Consider the following 16975-nt stretch of genomic DNA (forward strand, 5'->3'; position numbering starts at 1 on the left):
AGTCATTTAGATGTGTATAGGAGGGACATGAGTGATTGGAAAGGGGGGTGTAGGGAGGGGAAGAGCAAGATTATAGTGTCACTATTCTGGTTTGTGAAAATCTCCAGTCACTGAGTATTTCTTGTCTGCCTCTCTCATGGTAAATGTCACTGTGCAGACACTGAGCAGACAGTTAGAATGCCTCCTAGTTTATTTTGAGTTAATGGGCTGGTGGAAGTCTAAACTGTGCAACATGGTAAAACTGTTTTTCTTTGCAGAAGCATCAGTTGTGCACAACATAGTCATACCTTAGAAGAAGAGGAAGAGAAATGAACTCAATTTATGGGAAGCTGCTATAGAGAGTTGCTAGGAACAAGAACGGCAAGGAAAACAAGTACAACCCCTGTTTGCAAAGTGAGTTTTGTCAGGCCTTCTGTGTCTCAATGACTGTAGCTTCATGCAACACCATACATTTGAACAGGAAATCGTAAAGAGTAGGCATACATTTTTTTGGCCAAATGTCCCAGGACACTGTTAATAAGAGACTTGGAAAAAAACTGCTATATACTTCCCATCGTCTTGAAGGCAATGAAATGTCCATGAGGATAGTGCAGTGGAAACCGTGGCTTGAGAAGAGAAAGAATTTTTCATTCAAAGCCTTCAAGATCTCTTCACTATTAAAATTCAGCATGCTCTCATAATACAGACTGAAGGAGGAATCAAATAGTTTTATGACTTCAGAAGTTTTACAAGTCTCTTTAAAGCTCTCCGTTATTATTCACTCTTCAAAGACTGTGTATGGTATTACAGAATATCAAAGAAGCAGTCTGAAAATGCAAGCTTTGAGAACCAATTACTAGAAACTGATAGTACAAAATGCATTTTTCATCTTATCAAGACTTTGTTATGAGGATTGATTCAGAGAGGTGCGGCATGCCTTCATGACATTCAGTGGTGATAAATCACCTGTCAGAAGTTCTTGGGGAAGATACATGTAACTAAAATTAGTACACGCATCCTAGTACAGTCCACGCCTATGGGTGAAGTTGCCAGCAGTGTGCTTACATGGCTACATCTTCAGAATAAATCGGGGTAAGTAATATTTAGCTGCATACCCTGGAGTTCCAAGTTGCCCCTGGATACTAATTTCAGAATAATATCTTGTGCTTTACCCAGCACAAGAACTCTCTAAGAGGGCTGTATGATATCTTCCGATTTGTTCCCTTTCTGGGGCCAAAGCTCTGCTTGAGACATTAATGTGGCATATAATTTTACTTTCAGCTTTTAGTAATTTCATTTAGTGTATGTGCTTTACTGCAGTGTCTAAGGTTTCCATTGAAAATGTATGTATTCCTTTTCCCCCCACTCCCTGCTTCATTGCCCATTGCTATAGATATGTGTCTGGGAAGCAGGGATTGGTGAGTATTGTGGGAGACGTTCATGTCATGGGTGGATTTATTTAAAGGAAAGCTTGGCTTGCCATCTTCTTTAAAGATGCCTGGACTCTGAAATCCTCTAATCTCTTCTGCAGTATTCATAGCTAGATCCTTCTGACTAACTGTGGTATATTCTAGCTCTCATGTATGTCACCCTGGCTTCTGAAATCTGTATTATAGTCAGCCAAGTATAGTATCTTTAAAGGAAAGTTTTTAATAGAAGAAAGAGTCAGGTAAGAGTATGTATGCATGTACATGTATGTGTCTTGGGAGATACGGATCTAAGGAATTGAGTGATATCTAGCCCCTATCATGAAAAGTAAGCTCTGCATGACTCAGGAGCTACCTTCTAGCATTCTCCATATTCCTAGCTTGAATGACAGCTTCATATTACAGTTCCTTTGTAAAAACATCATTGGCGTAAGATTCTATTTTATTTTTTTTTTAGTGGTGACACATTAACAATAATCCTTGTAGCAGCTTCATCTGGGCTATGTATGAGTCTGTTGCAGGAGTTGGTATATGCAGTTTACTGTAATGACTGACAAACAGATTAACTGAAGCAGGAAAAAAAAGGTTGGGAAGAAAACATATGTGGTTTATACTTCTTTGTCTACAAGCCATTAACATCTGCTGTTCTGGTGTATGCAGTGGGGCAGGGAAAGAAGGAACAGGATGAGATTGTCTCCAGTGTGTATTGGTAGTAAAGCAAGGTGCTGGGCTGTCGGATATAAGCTCCCTGAGAAGTTTCATCCCTAGGATCCAGAGCTAAGGCCCTTGGAATGCTTCTAGGTGAGTGTGGCTCAGCTTGTGGCCTGTACAATGCTTTCATCTGGTTTACTGCTGCTTCCTTGGAGGAGAGAGAGAGCAGCTGTTCATGAAGGTAGCCCACATGGCTGAATCTGCTCTCCGGTGCCTGCCACAGGAAGACTTGTTTTTGCTAAAGGTGGGCAAAGCTGTGGCAGGAACAGGAAGGGCGCATTTGGCAATGGCTGCTAGGGGGTCTGGGAAGGTAGTATATTGGAGGTAGGAGTGGGTTTGGTGGAGCTCAGACACTGAGACAGTAGGTAGGAAGAAGAGAGTCTTCCTCCCCAAAACTATAACCTGGCCACAACAGAGCTGAAGGCTGGTATGCACTCTGCAGTATTCTGCCAAATGTGTCTGAGAAGACAGTGTCATTTTCCTTCTCTTCTTACTTCACATGGGCCTGCCAGACCAACAATCCTCACAAGTAAAAAGAAGCTCCAGGAGGTAAGTCTTGACTTCATATGACCACTGGTTAAGTAAAAGCAATAATTGCTTCTCTGTGCACAATCAATATGAAACCACTGGGAATCAAGGATTTGATTTTCCATGCTTATTACTTCACTATAACGTGGCCAGGCTAGAAGACTTGGCTGCCATAATGGTTTCTAGGAGGCTGAGCCCGCATCACTTACAGACTTCTGTCCCTTGGTTTCTGAGTTGTCTTTGTTCTGCTTTGCTCCTCTGCTAGTCTGTAACTGAAATACAAAGCTCTTGCACTGAGAGAGGAATTTGAGTGATTCACTCTGAATTTACTAAGAAGTTCTTGTACAAGCTGTGTACATCCGGAAGCTATACACTGAGGTAGATAATAACAGCTGTTGTTAATTAAAAATATGAATCCAAGACACAAATGAAAATTTCTCTACCATTTACAGTCTTGATTGGGAAACTAAAAATGCTGAAAAGGAGGAGATATTCATTGTGTTCTACTAAACAACAGGATGAAATTATGCTTCTTCTTTTTTAACTTGGCTATTTGACACATTTTTGTTTGTTTGTTTGTTTTCTTTCTTAATATTCCTCACATATTTCTAAAGCTTTGAACAAAGGGTTTGATTGCAGGTAAGGTTCAATAATTTCTCCATCTATTTTAGGCTTACACAGTCTTATTTACACGGTCAGTTCTAATCCTTCACTGTGTATGCAGATGTACACGGATTGTATGATGTTTTATCTGTCAGCTAGCTCAAACCACTTGTAGCAACTTCAGTCTTTTTCAAAGTGTGTTGTAAGGGATTGGAAAGGCCTGAACGTTAAACTGAGAAAGGAAGGAATTAAAATTATCTGTTGTTTCTCCCCTCTTTTTCCCCCTCTCTTATATCTTCCTCTTTCCAAGGATTTATATTCAGATTGAAACTACAAGTGGTTTCTTTCTGTCCTGAGATCACTCTGCTTTAGAAATACTGTGGTAACTCACAAAAGAATGAGATAAAGTGCTTGCATTCAATAGCGATACAAATTGGTGATACATTATGATAATAAAGGGATGTAAAAATGCATGTCTTAAAGTACAGTAAAAAGTTCTTAGATCTAGTAAAAGCCATTGCCCTTGCATAGCACCCACTTCCCTCTTTGAAAAACAGTACAGCTAATTCCTTTGCTTTGCAATTATTTTTCATATAAACGGAAATTGTTATAGTTGTTTATTTCATTAACAGCATGTTTTATTCTGGTGCATGATTCATGCCACTATCAAAGCAGACAACTATTAACTTTGTGATTATTCCCTGCTTTATTAAATAATTCAGAATCATTTTATTAACTCTATAAATTAAACAGTAATAGTGCCTTTTGCAAATAGCAAAATCTCTTTAAACTGCCTTTGGGAATATTTCCTAAAAGTTTATCAGTGCTTGTAATTCCATAACAAAAAATGTTCTTTTACTTTTAACTAGCTGCCACATAGTGAAAGCTTCTTCTAGTGTTTCCCAAGATTGTTTATATGCCAATGACTAGAAAGAAATCAATCCTTTTGTGTCTATGTCAAAACCCTATTTTAGGTCATGTAGGCTATAGATATATGTTACATAATAAAGATATACATGACTGTGACACATTGTTCTAGGATCCAAAGATAGTCATCTCTCTCTCTCTCTTATTTCCAAAGGGAAAATTTTATCTGATGATTTAAATAGAAGTAATGTATCTTCTTTTAAGATCTTGGTCGCCAAGGCTACAAGAGTAAGCAGTTGTTCCCTGTAACTTTTATATGGCCAACATAGACTTAAGTCTTACTGAATAATTTCACAGTGTTCATTTTCCTATTCATTCACAATGCATGTAACACATATTTAAAGATTGCTATTTGTCTCTTCTGCTGTTGCGGCAATATGTGGCAAGATTTTTCATTCCACAAAACCAAAACAAAGTTTACTGGAACACTGGCAGTGAAACCCAAATTTTCCAAGATCAGTAGCTCTAAAACAGACCTGCCAGCTAAACTGCTTCAGGCTTGGCAACACTGAGAATCCAAGCAGGCAGTTTTTCCAGAGATCTCAGGATTTGCATTAGAAAGTTCAAGAGCCCAGTTCTAAGTAGCCAATAACATAATACTGCTGGGGGCAGATATCTTATTTCATATCTGAAATGTGGTTTATATTATTTCTGAAACAAAATTACTGTCAAATGTCCATCCTTGGAGATTCCTGGATTGGGTTCCAGTGGACTGAAATCTTGTTGCAGGAATCAAACTCATCCTAAAACTTTGTTCATAACAGAAACTTTCCTTTTCAGCCTCCTCTGTTTCTGCTTTGGAAGAAAATACAGCTGTGTTGCTTAAGTCTAAAATCTGTCACTAAATCAGTTTCATCATCTAAGCCAGACATACATTTCTTTTTCCAGAGATTTTATAAAATGCTTGATGAATTTTTTCTTCAGTATCTTACAATGCTTACATTTAAACAATCCATTTAATTTAGTACCAGAGGGCTAAGTGACATCATGAAAGTGGTCACTTCATGATCCCTTTTTTTTAAATCTGTAGCTTTCTTTTGCAAACAATTATAGAATCATAGAATAGTTAGGGTTGGAAAGGACCTTAAGGTCATCTAGTTCCAACCCCCCTGCCATGGGCAGGGACACCTCACACTAGACCATCTCACCCAAGTCTCTGTCCAACCTGGCCTGGAACACCATCAGGGATGGAGCATTCAGAACTTCCCTGGGCAACCCATTCCAGTGCCTCACAACCCTTACAGTAAAGAACTTCCTCCTTATATCCAATCTAAACTTCCCCTGTTTAAGTTTTAACCCATTACCCCATGTCCTTTCACTGTAGTCCCTAATGAAGAGTCCCTCCCCAGCATCCTTATAGGCTCCCTTCAGATACTGGAAGGCTGCTATGAGGTCTCCACGCAGCCTTCTCTTCTCCAGGCTGAACAGACCCAACTTTCTCAGCCTGTCTTCGTACGGGAGGTGCTCCAGTCCCCTGATCATCCTCGTGGCCCTCCTCTGGACTTCTTCCAAAAGTTCCATGTCCTTTTTATGTTGAGGACGCCAGAACTGCACACAGTACTCCAAGTAAGGTCTCACAAGAGCAGAGGGGCAAGATCACCTCCTTCAACCTGCTGGTCACGCTCCTTTTGATGCAGCCCAGGATACGGTTGGCTTCCTGGGCTGCAAGTGCACACTGAAGCTGGCTCATGTTCATTTTCTCATCTACCAACACCCCCGAGTCCTTCTCTGCAGGGCTGCTCTGAATCACTTCTCTGCCCAATCTGTAGCTGTGCCTGGGATTGCTCTGACCCAGGTGTAGGACCTTGCACTTGGCATGGTTAAACTTCATGAGGTTGGCATCAGCCCACCTCACAAGCGTGTCAGGGTCCCTCTGGATAGCATTCCTTCCCTTCAGCGTATCAACCGAACCACACAGCTTGGTGTCATCGGCAAACTTGCTGAGGGCGCACTCAATCCCACTGTCCATGTCAGCGACAAAGATGTTGAACAAGACCAGTCCCAACACCGATCCCTGAGGGACACCACTTGTTACTGGTCTCCAGCCAGACCACAACTCTCTGCGTGCGGCCCTCCAGCCAGTTCTTTATCCACCAAGTGGTCCACGTATCAAATTGATGTCTCTCCAATTTAGAGACAAGGATGTCCTGTGGGACAGTGTCGAACACTTTGCCCAAGTCCAGGTAGATGACATCAACTGCTCTACCGCTGTCCATCAGTTCTGTAGCCCCATCATAGAAGGCCACCAAATTGGTCAGGCAGGATTTCCCCTTAGTGAAGCCATGCTGGCTGTCACCAAGCACCTTGTTTTTCATGTGCCTTAGCGTGCCTTCCAGGAGAATCTGCTCCAAGATTTTGCCAGGCACAGAGGTGAGACTGACTGCTCTGTAATTCCCCGGGTCATCCATTTTCCTCTTATTGAAAATGGGGGTTATATTTCCCTTTTTCCAGTCATCAGGAACTTCACCTGACTTCCATGATTTTTCAAATGTGATGGCCAGCAGCTTAGCAACTTCATTTGCCAGCTCCTTCAGGACCCGTGGATGGATTTCATCAGGTCCCATGAACTTGTGCATGTTCAGGTTCTTAAGATGATCTTGAACCAGATCCTCTCCTACAGTGGGCCCAATGTCTTCATTCTTACAGTCCCTGTGTCTGCCTTCCAAGACTTGGGTGTTGTGGTCAGAGCATTTGCCAGTGAAGACTGAGGCAAAGAAGTCATTCAGAACCTCAGCCTTCTCCAAATCCAGGGTAGTCAGTTCTCCTGATAGCTTCTGGAGAGGGCCCATGTTGTCCCTAGTCTGTCTTTTATTTGCAGTGTACGTATATAATCCCCTCCTCTTATCCTTCACATCGCTAGCCAAGTTTAATTCTAACTGGGCCTTAGCTTTCCTAACCTGGTCCCTAGCTTCCTGGACAACATCCCTGTACTCTTCCCAGGCTGCCTGTCCTTGCTTCCACCTTTTATAAGCCTCTTTTTTCCTTTGAATTGTCCTCAGCAGCTCCTTATCCATCCAAGGAGGTCTCCTGTCCCTCCTGCTGCACTTCCTTCTAGTTGGGATGCAACACTCCTGAGCTTGTAGTGGATGATCCTTGAATATCAACCGAGAGTCTTGGACTCCCCTGCCCTCTAGGGCTATATCCCATGGAACCTTACTAAGCAGGTTCCTGAAGAGGCCAAAGTCTGCTCTCTTGAAGTCCAGGGCAGTGAGCTTGCTGCACGCTCTTCTCACTGTCCTGAGGATCTCAAACACAACCATCTCATGATCACTGCCACCAAGGCTGCCCTGGAGTGCCACATTTCCAACGAGCCCTTCCCTGTTGGTGAGCACGAGGTCAAGCATGGCACCTCTTCTTGTTGGTTCCTCTATTACTTGCAGAAGGAAGTTGTCTTCCACACAATCGAGGAACCTCCTGGATTGCTTGTGCCAGGCTGTACTGTCCCTCCAACAGATATCAGCGTGGTTGAAGTTCCCCATAAGAACAAGGGCCTGTGAGTGTGAGGCTGTTCCTGTCTGTCTATAGAGTGCTTCATCCGCAGATTCCTCTTGATCAGGCAGTCTGTAACAGATCCCCACTGTAATGTCCCCCATAGCTCTTCCCCCTTTAACCCTGACCCACAAACTCTCTGTTAATTGCTCACCTGTCCCCAGACAGAGTTCCATACTCTCCAGCCTACCCCTAACATAAAGGACAACTCCCCCTCCCCGTCTGCCGGGCCTGTCCTTTCTAAAGAGTCTGTAACCTTCCATTCCAACACTCCAGTCACAGGAGCCATCCCATCATGTTTCTGCGATGCCTATTATATCATATCCCCATAGACGTGCACACATCTCTAATTCCTCTTGTTTGTTACCCATGCTACGGGCATTTGTATAGAGGCATCTGAGCCGAGCTCCAAATGAAGCCGGCTCATTGGCTGGAGCAGCTGGAATATCTCTACATTGCTCTGAGCATTTATTATAGGTGCTGGCAACTGACTGGGAGTGTTGAGATGGAATGATGCCCCCCCTCCCCCAACACATCTAGTTTAAAGCCTCCTTGACCGGACTGGCAAACCTCCTACCAAAACTGCTCTTTCCATTACCAGACCAGCTCCACCAGCCCCCATTAGACCTGGCCTACAAACTTGGGTCCCGTGTTCTAAATACCCAAACCCCTGACTATGGCACCACCGTTCTAACCATTTATTAACCTGGCCAATCCTCCTAGCCTTTTTAAGGTCCTCCCCTTTATCCTGGAGAATTGATGAAATTACGTCTTTTCTACCCTCCTCCTTGACAATATGCAGTGTATACTCATCCTGGATCCAAACTGTCAGCCTCTTTATTCCTAACTCATATATCATTGGTGATTCTATTGAAAATGTGTAGCCCAAAACTGAATACAGGTTCTGCACTAGCCTTGAAGGTCTGGAAAAGATTGCTGGTAAAAAGGCAGGGTCTTTGCCTTAAAGCTGTCTGTGGAGGTACAACACTGCAAGGTGGAATTGTATCTACTTAATATACATGGCTGCAATGAGTGCTATGGCACATAGTTCAAAAGTGCAGCAAGTGATGTAGTCTGCCACTTTTCCTCAGCTCTCAGTCAGACTTCCCATACAATCTGTGGTGAGAAACAGTCCCGACACCCAAACTAAGCCAGCCAGCCATGGTGCTTAAGTTAGGTACTCCACCAATCTTTTAGCTGAGCTCCCAACTTATGGTGACAAATATACTTCCCAGAAATTTTATTTGCGTTTTGAAGACTCTGTCTCTTGATGTATATGAATGGCAAAGGCACAACCTGCTGAACTCAGTAGAAAGGTCTGCAATTCAGCTTATTTCTGAAGTCTTCTAAAATCTAGTTTGAAAGCATTTTTTTGCATGTATAATATAGAGATAAGAACTAAGAAATACTCTGCAAATTGTCATTTAATTTCAATGTTTTGGGATCAGTCCTGAAACCCTCATGGAGGCATACTTCTAGCAGTTTTTGTTCATAGGTGGGAATTTAAGTTCACCAAAAGTCAAATGGTCCTGCAGTATCAATTTAATTTGTTTTCTTCTGATGCCATCTTCCCCACTGTTCTGCTTGGTGCAGCTGCTGCAAGCTCACATAACTTTTAATGGTACTTTGAAGTGACTTAGGAAAGAGCAGGAAAAAGAAAATTGAAATTTATATTAAAATTTAAAAGCCCATGAAAGTATTTCAAGTACAGATCATGTCATTAATAGGTGTATTTTAATTTCTGTAGAGAATGATGATCTCTAATCATGGAAATAAATAGTGTGGGTTTTGTAACACCATGAGACCTCTTAAAAATACAGCCACAGAGCAGGAATCACAAAATCATTCATTCATCAAATCCATTATGAACAAGCTGCTGAATCACAGTTAACCCAAAATTAGAGTGGATGATTTTCTTTAATAATTTTAACAGATGAATCCAGAAATAGAAGCCTTACATCAGTTCTTTTCTAATTGGTATAAGCCTGTAAAAAATCCTAATAATCTTCAGACCAGTGGAGATTTTACTGTTGAATTCAGCAAGGTTGTAGATTTACCCCTGATTCTTGCTCTTACAAAAGGAGTGTCAGTACTGGTGAGTCCAGGTGCTAGAACTGCCTAGACAGTGGTGACTGTAGGGAAATGCTGGAAGCTGAGTAGTTGGATAAGCACTCAACAAGGAAGAAAGGCATAGAAACTAGCAGCTGTTACACTGAGTAGGTAACATGCCTGAGATGGGATGGAGAAACAAATATATTTTCATAAGAACTGAGTCTCTTCCATTATGGGTAGGAAAATAGGAAGAACAGGTTTGTGAAAAAGAAGAACAAACAGTAATTCACAGGGGAGAAGTAAAAGCATGAAGAGAGAAATAGAGGATGGGACAGTAAATTCATGGTAGGGGTGGGTGGGGTGAATGGAGAGAAAAAAAGGAGCTCCAGTGTCCCATAGAGAGTGGTTAAATGTTCTGCAGGGAACAGAGCTACAGAAGGCTGCATTTGTTAAGTATTTTCATCAGCGAGCCATCAAAGAATGGTTCATATAAAATGAAGAATAAAGATTTGATCTTTATTTTTTTTAGGGGAACCCCCCCCCCCCCCCAAACCTGGAAGAAACTCCTTGTTTGGTTTATTGAAGCGAAAAAAACCACAATCATTACTTTAGTTGTATCAGGCCCACACAAATCAGTTGCTAGAAAGGGAGTACCATGAGAATCACATTCTAAATCAAGAGGCTAAAATTTCCAGCTAGTAATGCAGAGTACAAAGCATTAACTAGAACTGTAAACATGATGGCATTAAAAATTCACTTTTGCAAGAGGGCTGTCCAGAATGCTCTCTCAGACAGGAAAAAAGTTTAATTGCCTTAACTTCTTATGAAGTGAATGGAACCCAAATGGTTATGTTGTAGCTGCTACTGAGCATTCCATAGGAGAGTTTAATATTTTCAAAAGATCCAGTTCAACAGTGGCTTTTGTGGTGCTTAGCTTGAGATAACCTTAGCAGAAGGTCAGTGTAGGCATTTTATAGGTGTAGAATGAAATTCAAGCATCTTAGTACATTGCGTATAAGCCACCTTTGACTGACTGCTTTGTTTCCCATTAATGCTTGGCACTGAGAATGCTGAAATTCCAGTAAGTCTGAGATCTTCGTTCAGTGCCTGGGACATTCAATGTCCAAACTTTCTAATGGTTACCTGATACTTCAAATTTTTTAGCATTTCAACTAAGGCTTTGAGTTTTCCTGGTTCTTTAGGAAGAATGCACTCTTGCTGCTGGGAGGTCCTGAGTGATGTTGACCATGCTGACAGGTGTATTTTTTCCTCCGTTTTGTTGGACACATTTTACAGTGACATCTAGTGACTAGTTTAGTTAAGTGCAGGCATGTCCTTCAGAATGGTTTCCGTCATTCTTAGCGCTACTTTACCATCAACTGCGGTAAAAATCCCGTAATCTGAAGCCAAGGCCTTGGCAAAGGCACTGTAGTTTCTTGACCTCTGGACTCTTGGTGCCTTTTTCATCCTTTCACTGTCCCAGCTGAATGCCTTGCAGAACGGATGAAGCAAATTGGGCTGGAGCTGCTTCAGATTTTTCATAGTTTTTACTGAAGTCTCTACGTTAGCCATGCATTACTTGTAGTACCTGTCTAGTGTAAATATGTGTAAGGAGCAGAGGAAAATCCCTGAGCACTTGTAATAATCCTCCTGCTCACTTTTTGTTTATACTAGGATTTGTGGGAGTAGGAACCTGCTCATCTCTTGTTGTAGTCAGCATGACAGAGGCAACTATTCCTAATTTTTAAACTGAAATTCAAATCTCATGAAAAGGATTAAGAAAATTAGAGTACAGAGAACAGTATTCCAACATTACTATTTCATAGACAGATGTTTTTTCTAGAAAGGCTTTTAACAGGACAAGAAGAGTGGGGATCAACACACAGCTAGGTTATAGCAACTGTCTCATTCAGTGAGGAGTAGACATCCCAGACTGTTCAGAGCCTGTATGGGTTAGCTGCCTAGACCCCTCTCCTTCTTACTGCATCATCTTGCCTTTTCCTCAGGCAAGGGTGGGTGAGGAATCTTGCCTTTCCAGGAGCCTAATCAATAAACTGTTCTCACTCTGAAGAAGTAGAGCAGCATGCCCTTTGTAGCCTATTTTATGTTGTTTCTCATTTTACAAGGTGAAACAGTGCCAGAGATACAAGCCTGGACCACAGCATCAGATCTGAATGTTCCTGAGTTTGAAATCCAGGCTTAAACTGAGGCATTCCTAAAATTTTAATTCATCCCAATATGAAGATGAGTTAATTTTTCACATCAAGACTTTAGTCCATGTCTGTCCTTGTTAACTCATACTCTAGTTTGCAAACTTTAACTTTGATATTACTTCTCACTTTTGCACTTTAACAGAGATAGGGTTGAGGGCCTAAATCCAGCAACTTTGTGTACATTTTGACTTTTCTGGAAGTAAATCAAAAGTGGAGTGTTGCCCATGATCAGCCTTGGTGATCCCTGGAGCTAAGTGGTTTGGCACTGTGTTATTATCTTACAATTAACTGTATGGATTTTGCTTTTTTCTTTTACTGACACCTTCATGTATTAAGGCCCAGACTCCAGCAACAAAATGCTTGCTTATGAATTCAGGCCTTTGTGTTGTTGAGTTGCTTTCTGCCTCTGTGATTCTATGCGATAGGGCTATAAAATTCTTTTTGCAAGTAAACTTGTTCTTAGTAATTGGTATTACCTTCCTACTTTGTGTTACTGGAAGCTTCAGTACCATGCACCTTCTTGGACTATCTTCTCCTTGGACCAATGGTTTTATTAAAATCCTAAGCAGAACTGGGACTGGTAATGATTTCAGAAAGACACCCTTTCTCTTCCCAGTACTATAAACAGTTGTAATCTCTTACCTACCTAATAGTTATTTTATAATCTCCATTTTTTCCTGCTTTAATAATTAATCTCCCTTGAGGCAGTGAAACCAATTTGTGGTTTAAGTTTATAGAGATTAGTTTCAATGGACTGAATTTGCCTAAAAACCCCAGTTATGTTACTGAAGAGAGACACTATAGACTGCTGCAGTCTAACTTGATAAAACCATGTGGCATTTCCTCACAGTTTTCATTTCTCTCTATATCCTCGATTTACCCTTTCTACAGTAGTGATACCACAGTCTTGCAAAATGTCAGTTCTATCTCCTTGCTTGCTCCTTTTAAAAATACACATAGCATAGGTTGGTTTTTGTTTTTGCTCTGGGTTATAGGGTATTGCTGTCAAATTATAGGAACAAATATCCTGTCTCCTGTGATTTTTTTTTACACCTTTGGATGGAGACGGTTTATCCCTTTATTTTCAGTTTTGTTGTGATTGTCCAAATTTTGGTAATTGATAGGATGTGGTAAATGCTTCACTCCCATGAGATGCCCTGCTCTTATTCTCATGAAGGAAATTAACCACCCCTACTCAAAACAAAGGAAAAGCTGTATTTAATTGCCAGGCCAAATCTAAATTATCCTCTGACTCCACTGCACTGTAAGTGGGTAACAGCATCACTTCTTCCCTGTTTCGCCCTCCCCTACTCATGAAATTAAGAGCCAGGGCTCTGTTTCATTGTTTACACATTTGAGTCACTCTAGACAATCTTGCTAATTAGTTTTCTTAGCTTGCCAGAGTTTGCATGTCAGAGAAAAAACATGATAATAGATCTAACTTTTGGCTATATTGAAATGTTAAGATGAACTGAAGCAGCTCATGGTTGCCCCATTTTAAAGGAATATGGATTCTGTTTTGAAAACAGAACCATTGTCCTGGAAGTGCTTTACAATTTTGCTTTGACAATTCATTCCTTATCAGAGCTAGAGTTTAAAGTCTGGATTTTCAGGTCAGGGGCAACATATAGATCTGCTCAGTCCTCCTCCTCTTGGATATCATGCATTGTGGGTAACACAGCCCACAGGGGTCTGGTTTACAAACTTTCACAGGTATGGAAGCAGCATAGTAATCACAACGCATACTGTTCAGGAGTGAGAAGTGTTAAGAAAGAAAATAGTAGCAGGGACAATGGCCAAAACAAAGTAAAAAGTAATTCAGAATGGTATCTCAGATGTGTGTTGAATGCAGAGACTTGAACTAGCACATAGGAAATGCTAAGGGCTATCCATATCCGAGATCTTTGCCCTTGTTTAGGGAGATCATGGCATCTGAAGAGAGCTGCTGTTTCAGAAGTTCACAAACTGCTCCCAGATGTAGCTGCCAGTGACTTGAATGGCTGTAATTTCCCATTTCTTTTTCACCAGTTTCTCAGCTTTAGGCTACAACTGGAGGAAAAAAATCTTATGCCCAGTCTGATTTACCACATTTAAAAAGTGGGTCACTGTGCAGTATTCCTGGGGCTAAAACGAGATCAAACAGAAATGAAAATCATTGTGGTGTCCAGTGTTGAAGTGCTTGGCTGGAATGTGAAGCTTCTGTGAGCAGACTGTTCCCAGGATTATTTGTGTTTTTATCTAAAGATTGTTTAATGTAAATTGTGTGGGTAGTATTGAGGGCTGAGACAAGAATCAAATGGAAGTTGCTTCCTTCTCTCTTGCTCTTTGCTCACTCTGCAGGGTCAATGCTGAGATGCATAGGGCAGGTCTGTCCTGAACATTTGCTGTTTACAGCAACCCTGGACAGTCAACAAATTATTGCTTGAGAAAAAGGTATTTTGTTTTTCCTATTGTTGAGTAAGCTGCTCTCTATTGGAGCTTTTTATTTGAGCAGGTAAAATCCCTCTTTTCTAGACTAAAATCTCACCACTTGCTTTATTTAAGGTATATTTAACGTATATTCAGATTCTATACAATTACATTTTTAACCACCTAATTTTTAACCACAATTCAAACATCAGTAAAAATTAGATTTTTAACCACAGCAATTCATCATGCCAAATCCGTGTTTCTTCAGACAGCTATGTTTGTGAAACATAAAAGTACATAGCAAGCAAAAGAGAAGGATGTATTCACAACTCAGGCACCATCAAAATTTTATTTACTTACTATGGACTCTTCGTGGAAAGCTTGAGGCATAAGACAAATGAAGATATTGCACTGTGGGCTTTGACAAATACAGAAGTTTCAAAATAATAAAGAATTCAAACTACTGATTAAAGAGTTTTTGAAATGCTGTATCAGTTTATGAGCTATCTGCCCATTGATCATAATATATAGGCGACTTAAAAGTAAGCTGAAGGGTATTAATTAAAGCAGATTAAAAGAAAAATGCTACTTGTCATGCGAGAGAATGGAATGTGCTCATTGTTGAAGTGAACACTTTAATATGTATATAAGCTTATGATGTGTGTTTCACTCATAATTGCAATATGTGGAATTTGAAACAAGCAGAATGTGCTCCAGAATTGGCTATTTACAGGACTGAGATTCTTCTGTCAGCCCCTGCTTTTCGAAGTAACCCATCAAAAAACAGCCAGGGATAAACTGGACTTTCTAGATGAATTCTTTAGCTCTGGTTCGGGAAAACAGAAGTTCTGTCTTTATCTGTAGTCTTTCAGGGAGATCTGTCTATAATGGTGGGGATATTTTGTTTCTATATGAGTTCTTTAATATTATAGTATTTGGAAGCTTTCTGTTTTAGCGAAAACTGGGTTTTTTTTTGTCCAGCAGTAGAAAATCCTATACATTGTGGGCAAGTATCCATTGATTTTGGTGGTCAAAGAGACAAGTTCCTGATCTCTTTGTTTCTGTTTGCCATTTTCTGAAGTGGGATGGTGGTATTTGGAGCATGTAGCAAATTGTCCTGAGTTTACAGGTTCCCCGTAACACATGAATGAAGGGCAACCTTCTGTTAAAGCAATTTTCATTAAAAAATGTTTATTTTTTTATGGGAAGGAAAATCTATTTTAGGAACCACTTGTGAGTGGGAGAAAGGAGGAAATGGGCTTGCTTGTGTACCCTTCCTTCTAATAGTGTTGCTGTAAAGTTTGCTTTCTGAGGAGAGACAGACTCCTGTGTGCTTTCCATTCATATAATCTAAAATGATTGGAAGAGTAAATTACCCCTTCTAAGAAATTCTGATACCTGTTATGCCTGTAATTCAGTGCACCAGAATCGGACTTAATCTTGGGTGAGTACATCAGATAACGAGAGGAGAAGATGTGATTTTCTACACAGTGTATGGCACTTTTGGACATCTTTTTTCAGCTGAAACATTGAAGCCAGTATGTGCAGGTAAGTGGTGGCAGATCAAGCCTTACAGCTTCAGTGTGGTTGTGGCTGTGGCATTAGAACAATGGAAAAACCAGTGAAGAAGGATGCCCTGGCTTCTCTTGACTAGTCTGCACTGGAGTGTGGCAGAGCTGGAGTGTTGGAGAGTTGGGTAGCAAACTTCAGAAACTGAAGCTAATTTGACTGAGGCTATTGGTAACACATTAGAGCAGACATGGCTGGCTTAAAAAATACCTGTTTATTTCCCACTTACTATAGTATTAGATTAAAACAGTGCATGGGTGTGAAAGCTAATGGAGGAGAACCATTTCTTTGCTAAACCAGATTAGCCTGCAGCTAAGGGGGTGTATGTTTGCAGACAGGGCTGGAAGCTATTGCCGAGTGGATGAAGGGTGGGCTGCCAGGTCAGGGGATGCTTCTTTTACTGCCATGTGACTTACTTTACATGCAATACTGGGAAGTGCTGGATGTGGTAGAAGGTTTTATCACTGATAAAATCTGAGAGGAAAAAAAGCAATTATGTTATGTAGAAATGCATGTCAGAAGGTTATCACTCGTTGCATTGCATGTCCATCTCATCCATTTCTCTTCCAACATGCATATGTTCTGGGTACCTAAACACCTCTTCTACCACAAGAGGAACATTTTCCAGAAAAGGAACCAAAGTGCTGGGAAACTGAGGGAATTGTACAAGGTCAGACAAGAACATGTGATTAAACATCTAATTGAGCCTAAATTTCTGGTGTTCTAACTGGTGCCCTGTGCTACCTCTGTAGAAGGAAAGTAGGTATCTCCCTCAATAGCTTCTGAGGAAGGTGCACACAGAAGATTAGCAGCTCTGTAACTGATGCTGATTCAAATCAGAGAATTCATTTCCTCAAATCAAGCATTCCTTGCAGAGTGTGGGTTGCTGGCAGTGTACAGATTTGCAGTGAAGGAGCACTGTTTTCTGGACTCCTGCAGCTCTTACCTGCAACAATCTATAGAGACAACAGAATACCTACAGGTTTTTCCATTTGTCTTTTTTTTATGATAATAATGGGCTGAGAAGTGCTGCGAATAAAAAGATTAGCTACGATCACATAGCTGTCA

General features: G+C 40.9%; 1 protein-coding gene across 2 annotated transcripts in view; it reads left to right on the forward strand.

Moving 5' to 3' along the window:
- Positions 1-616: 616 nt before the first annotated feature.
- Positions 617-16975, forward strand: part of NCKAP5 (NCK associated protein 5) — a 496578-nt gene continuing 480219 nt past the window's right edge. For both annotated transcript variants that reach the window (XM_061349572.1, XM_061349575.1), the window contains exon 1: positions 617-1071. The gene's annotated coding sequence lies outside the window, so the exon portion shown is untranslated. The remainder of the gene's footprint in view (positions 1072-16975) is intronic.

The sequence above is a fragment of the Neopsephotus bourkii genome, unplaced genomic scaffold, assembly GCF_033783945.1.
Source record: "Neopsephotus bourkii isolate Nb327-2 ecotype Australia unplaced genomic scaffold, CSIRO-AGI_Nbou_v1 NB_450, whole genome shotgun sequence".
In the NCBI taxonomy this organism is placed as follows: domain Eukaryota; kingdom Metazoa; phylum Chordata; class Aves; order Psittaciformes; family Psittacidae; genus Neopsephotus; species Neopsephotus bourkii.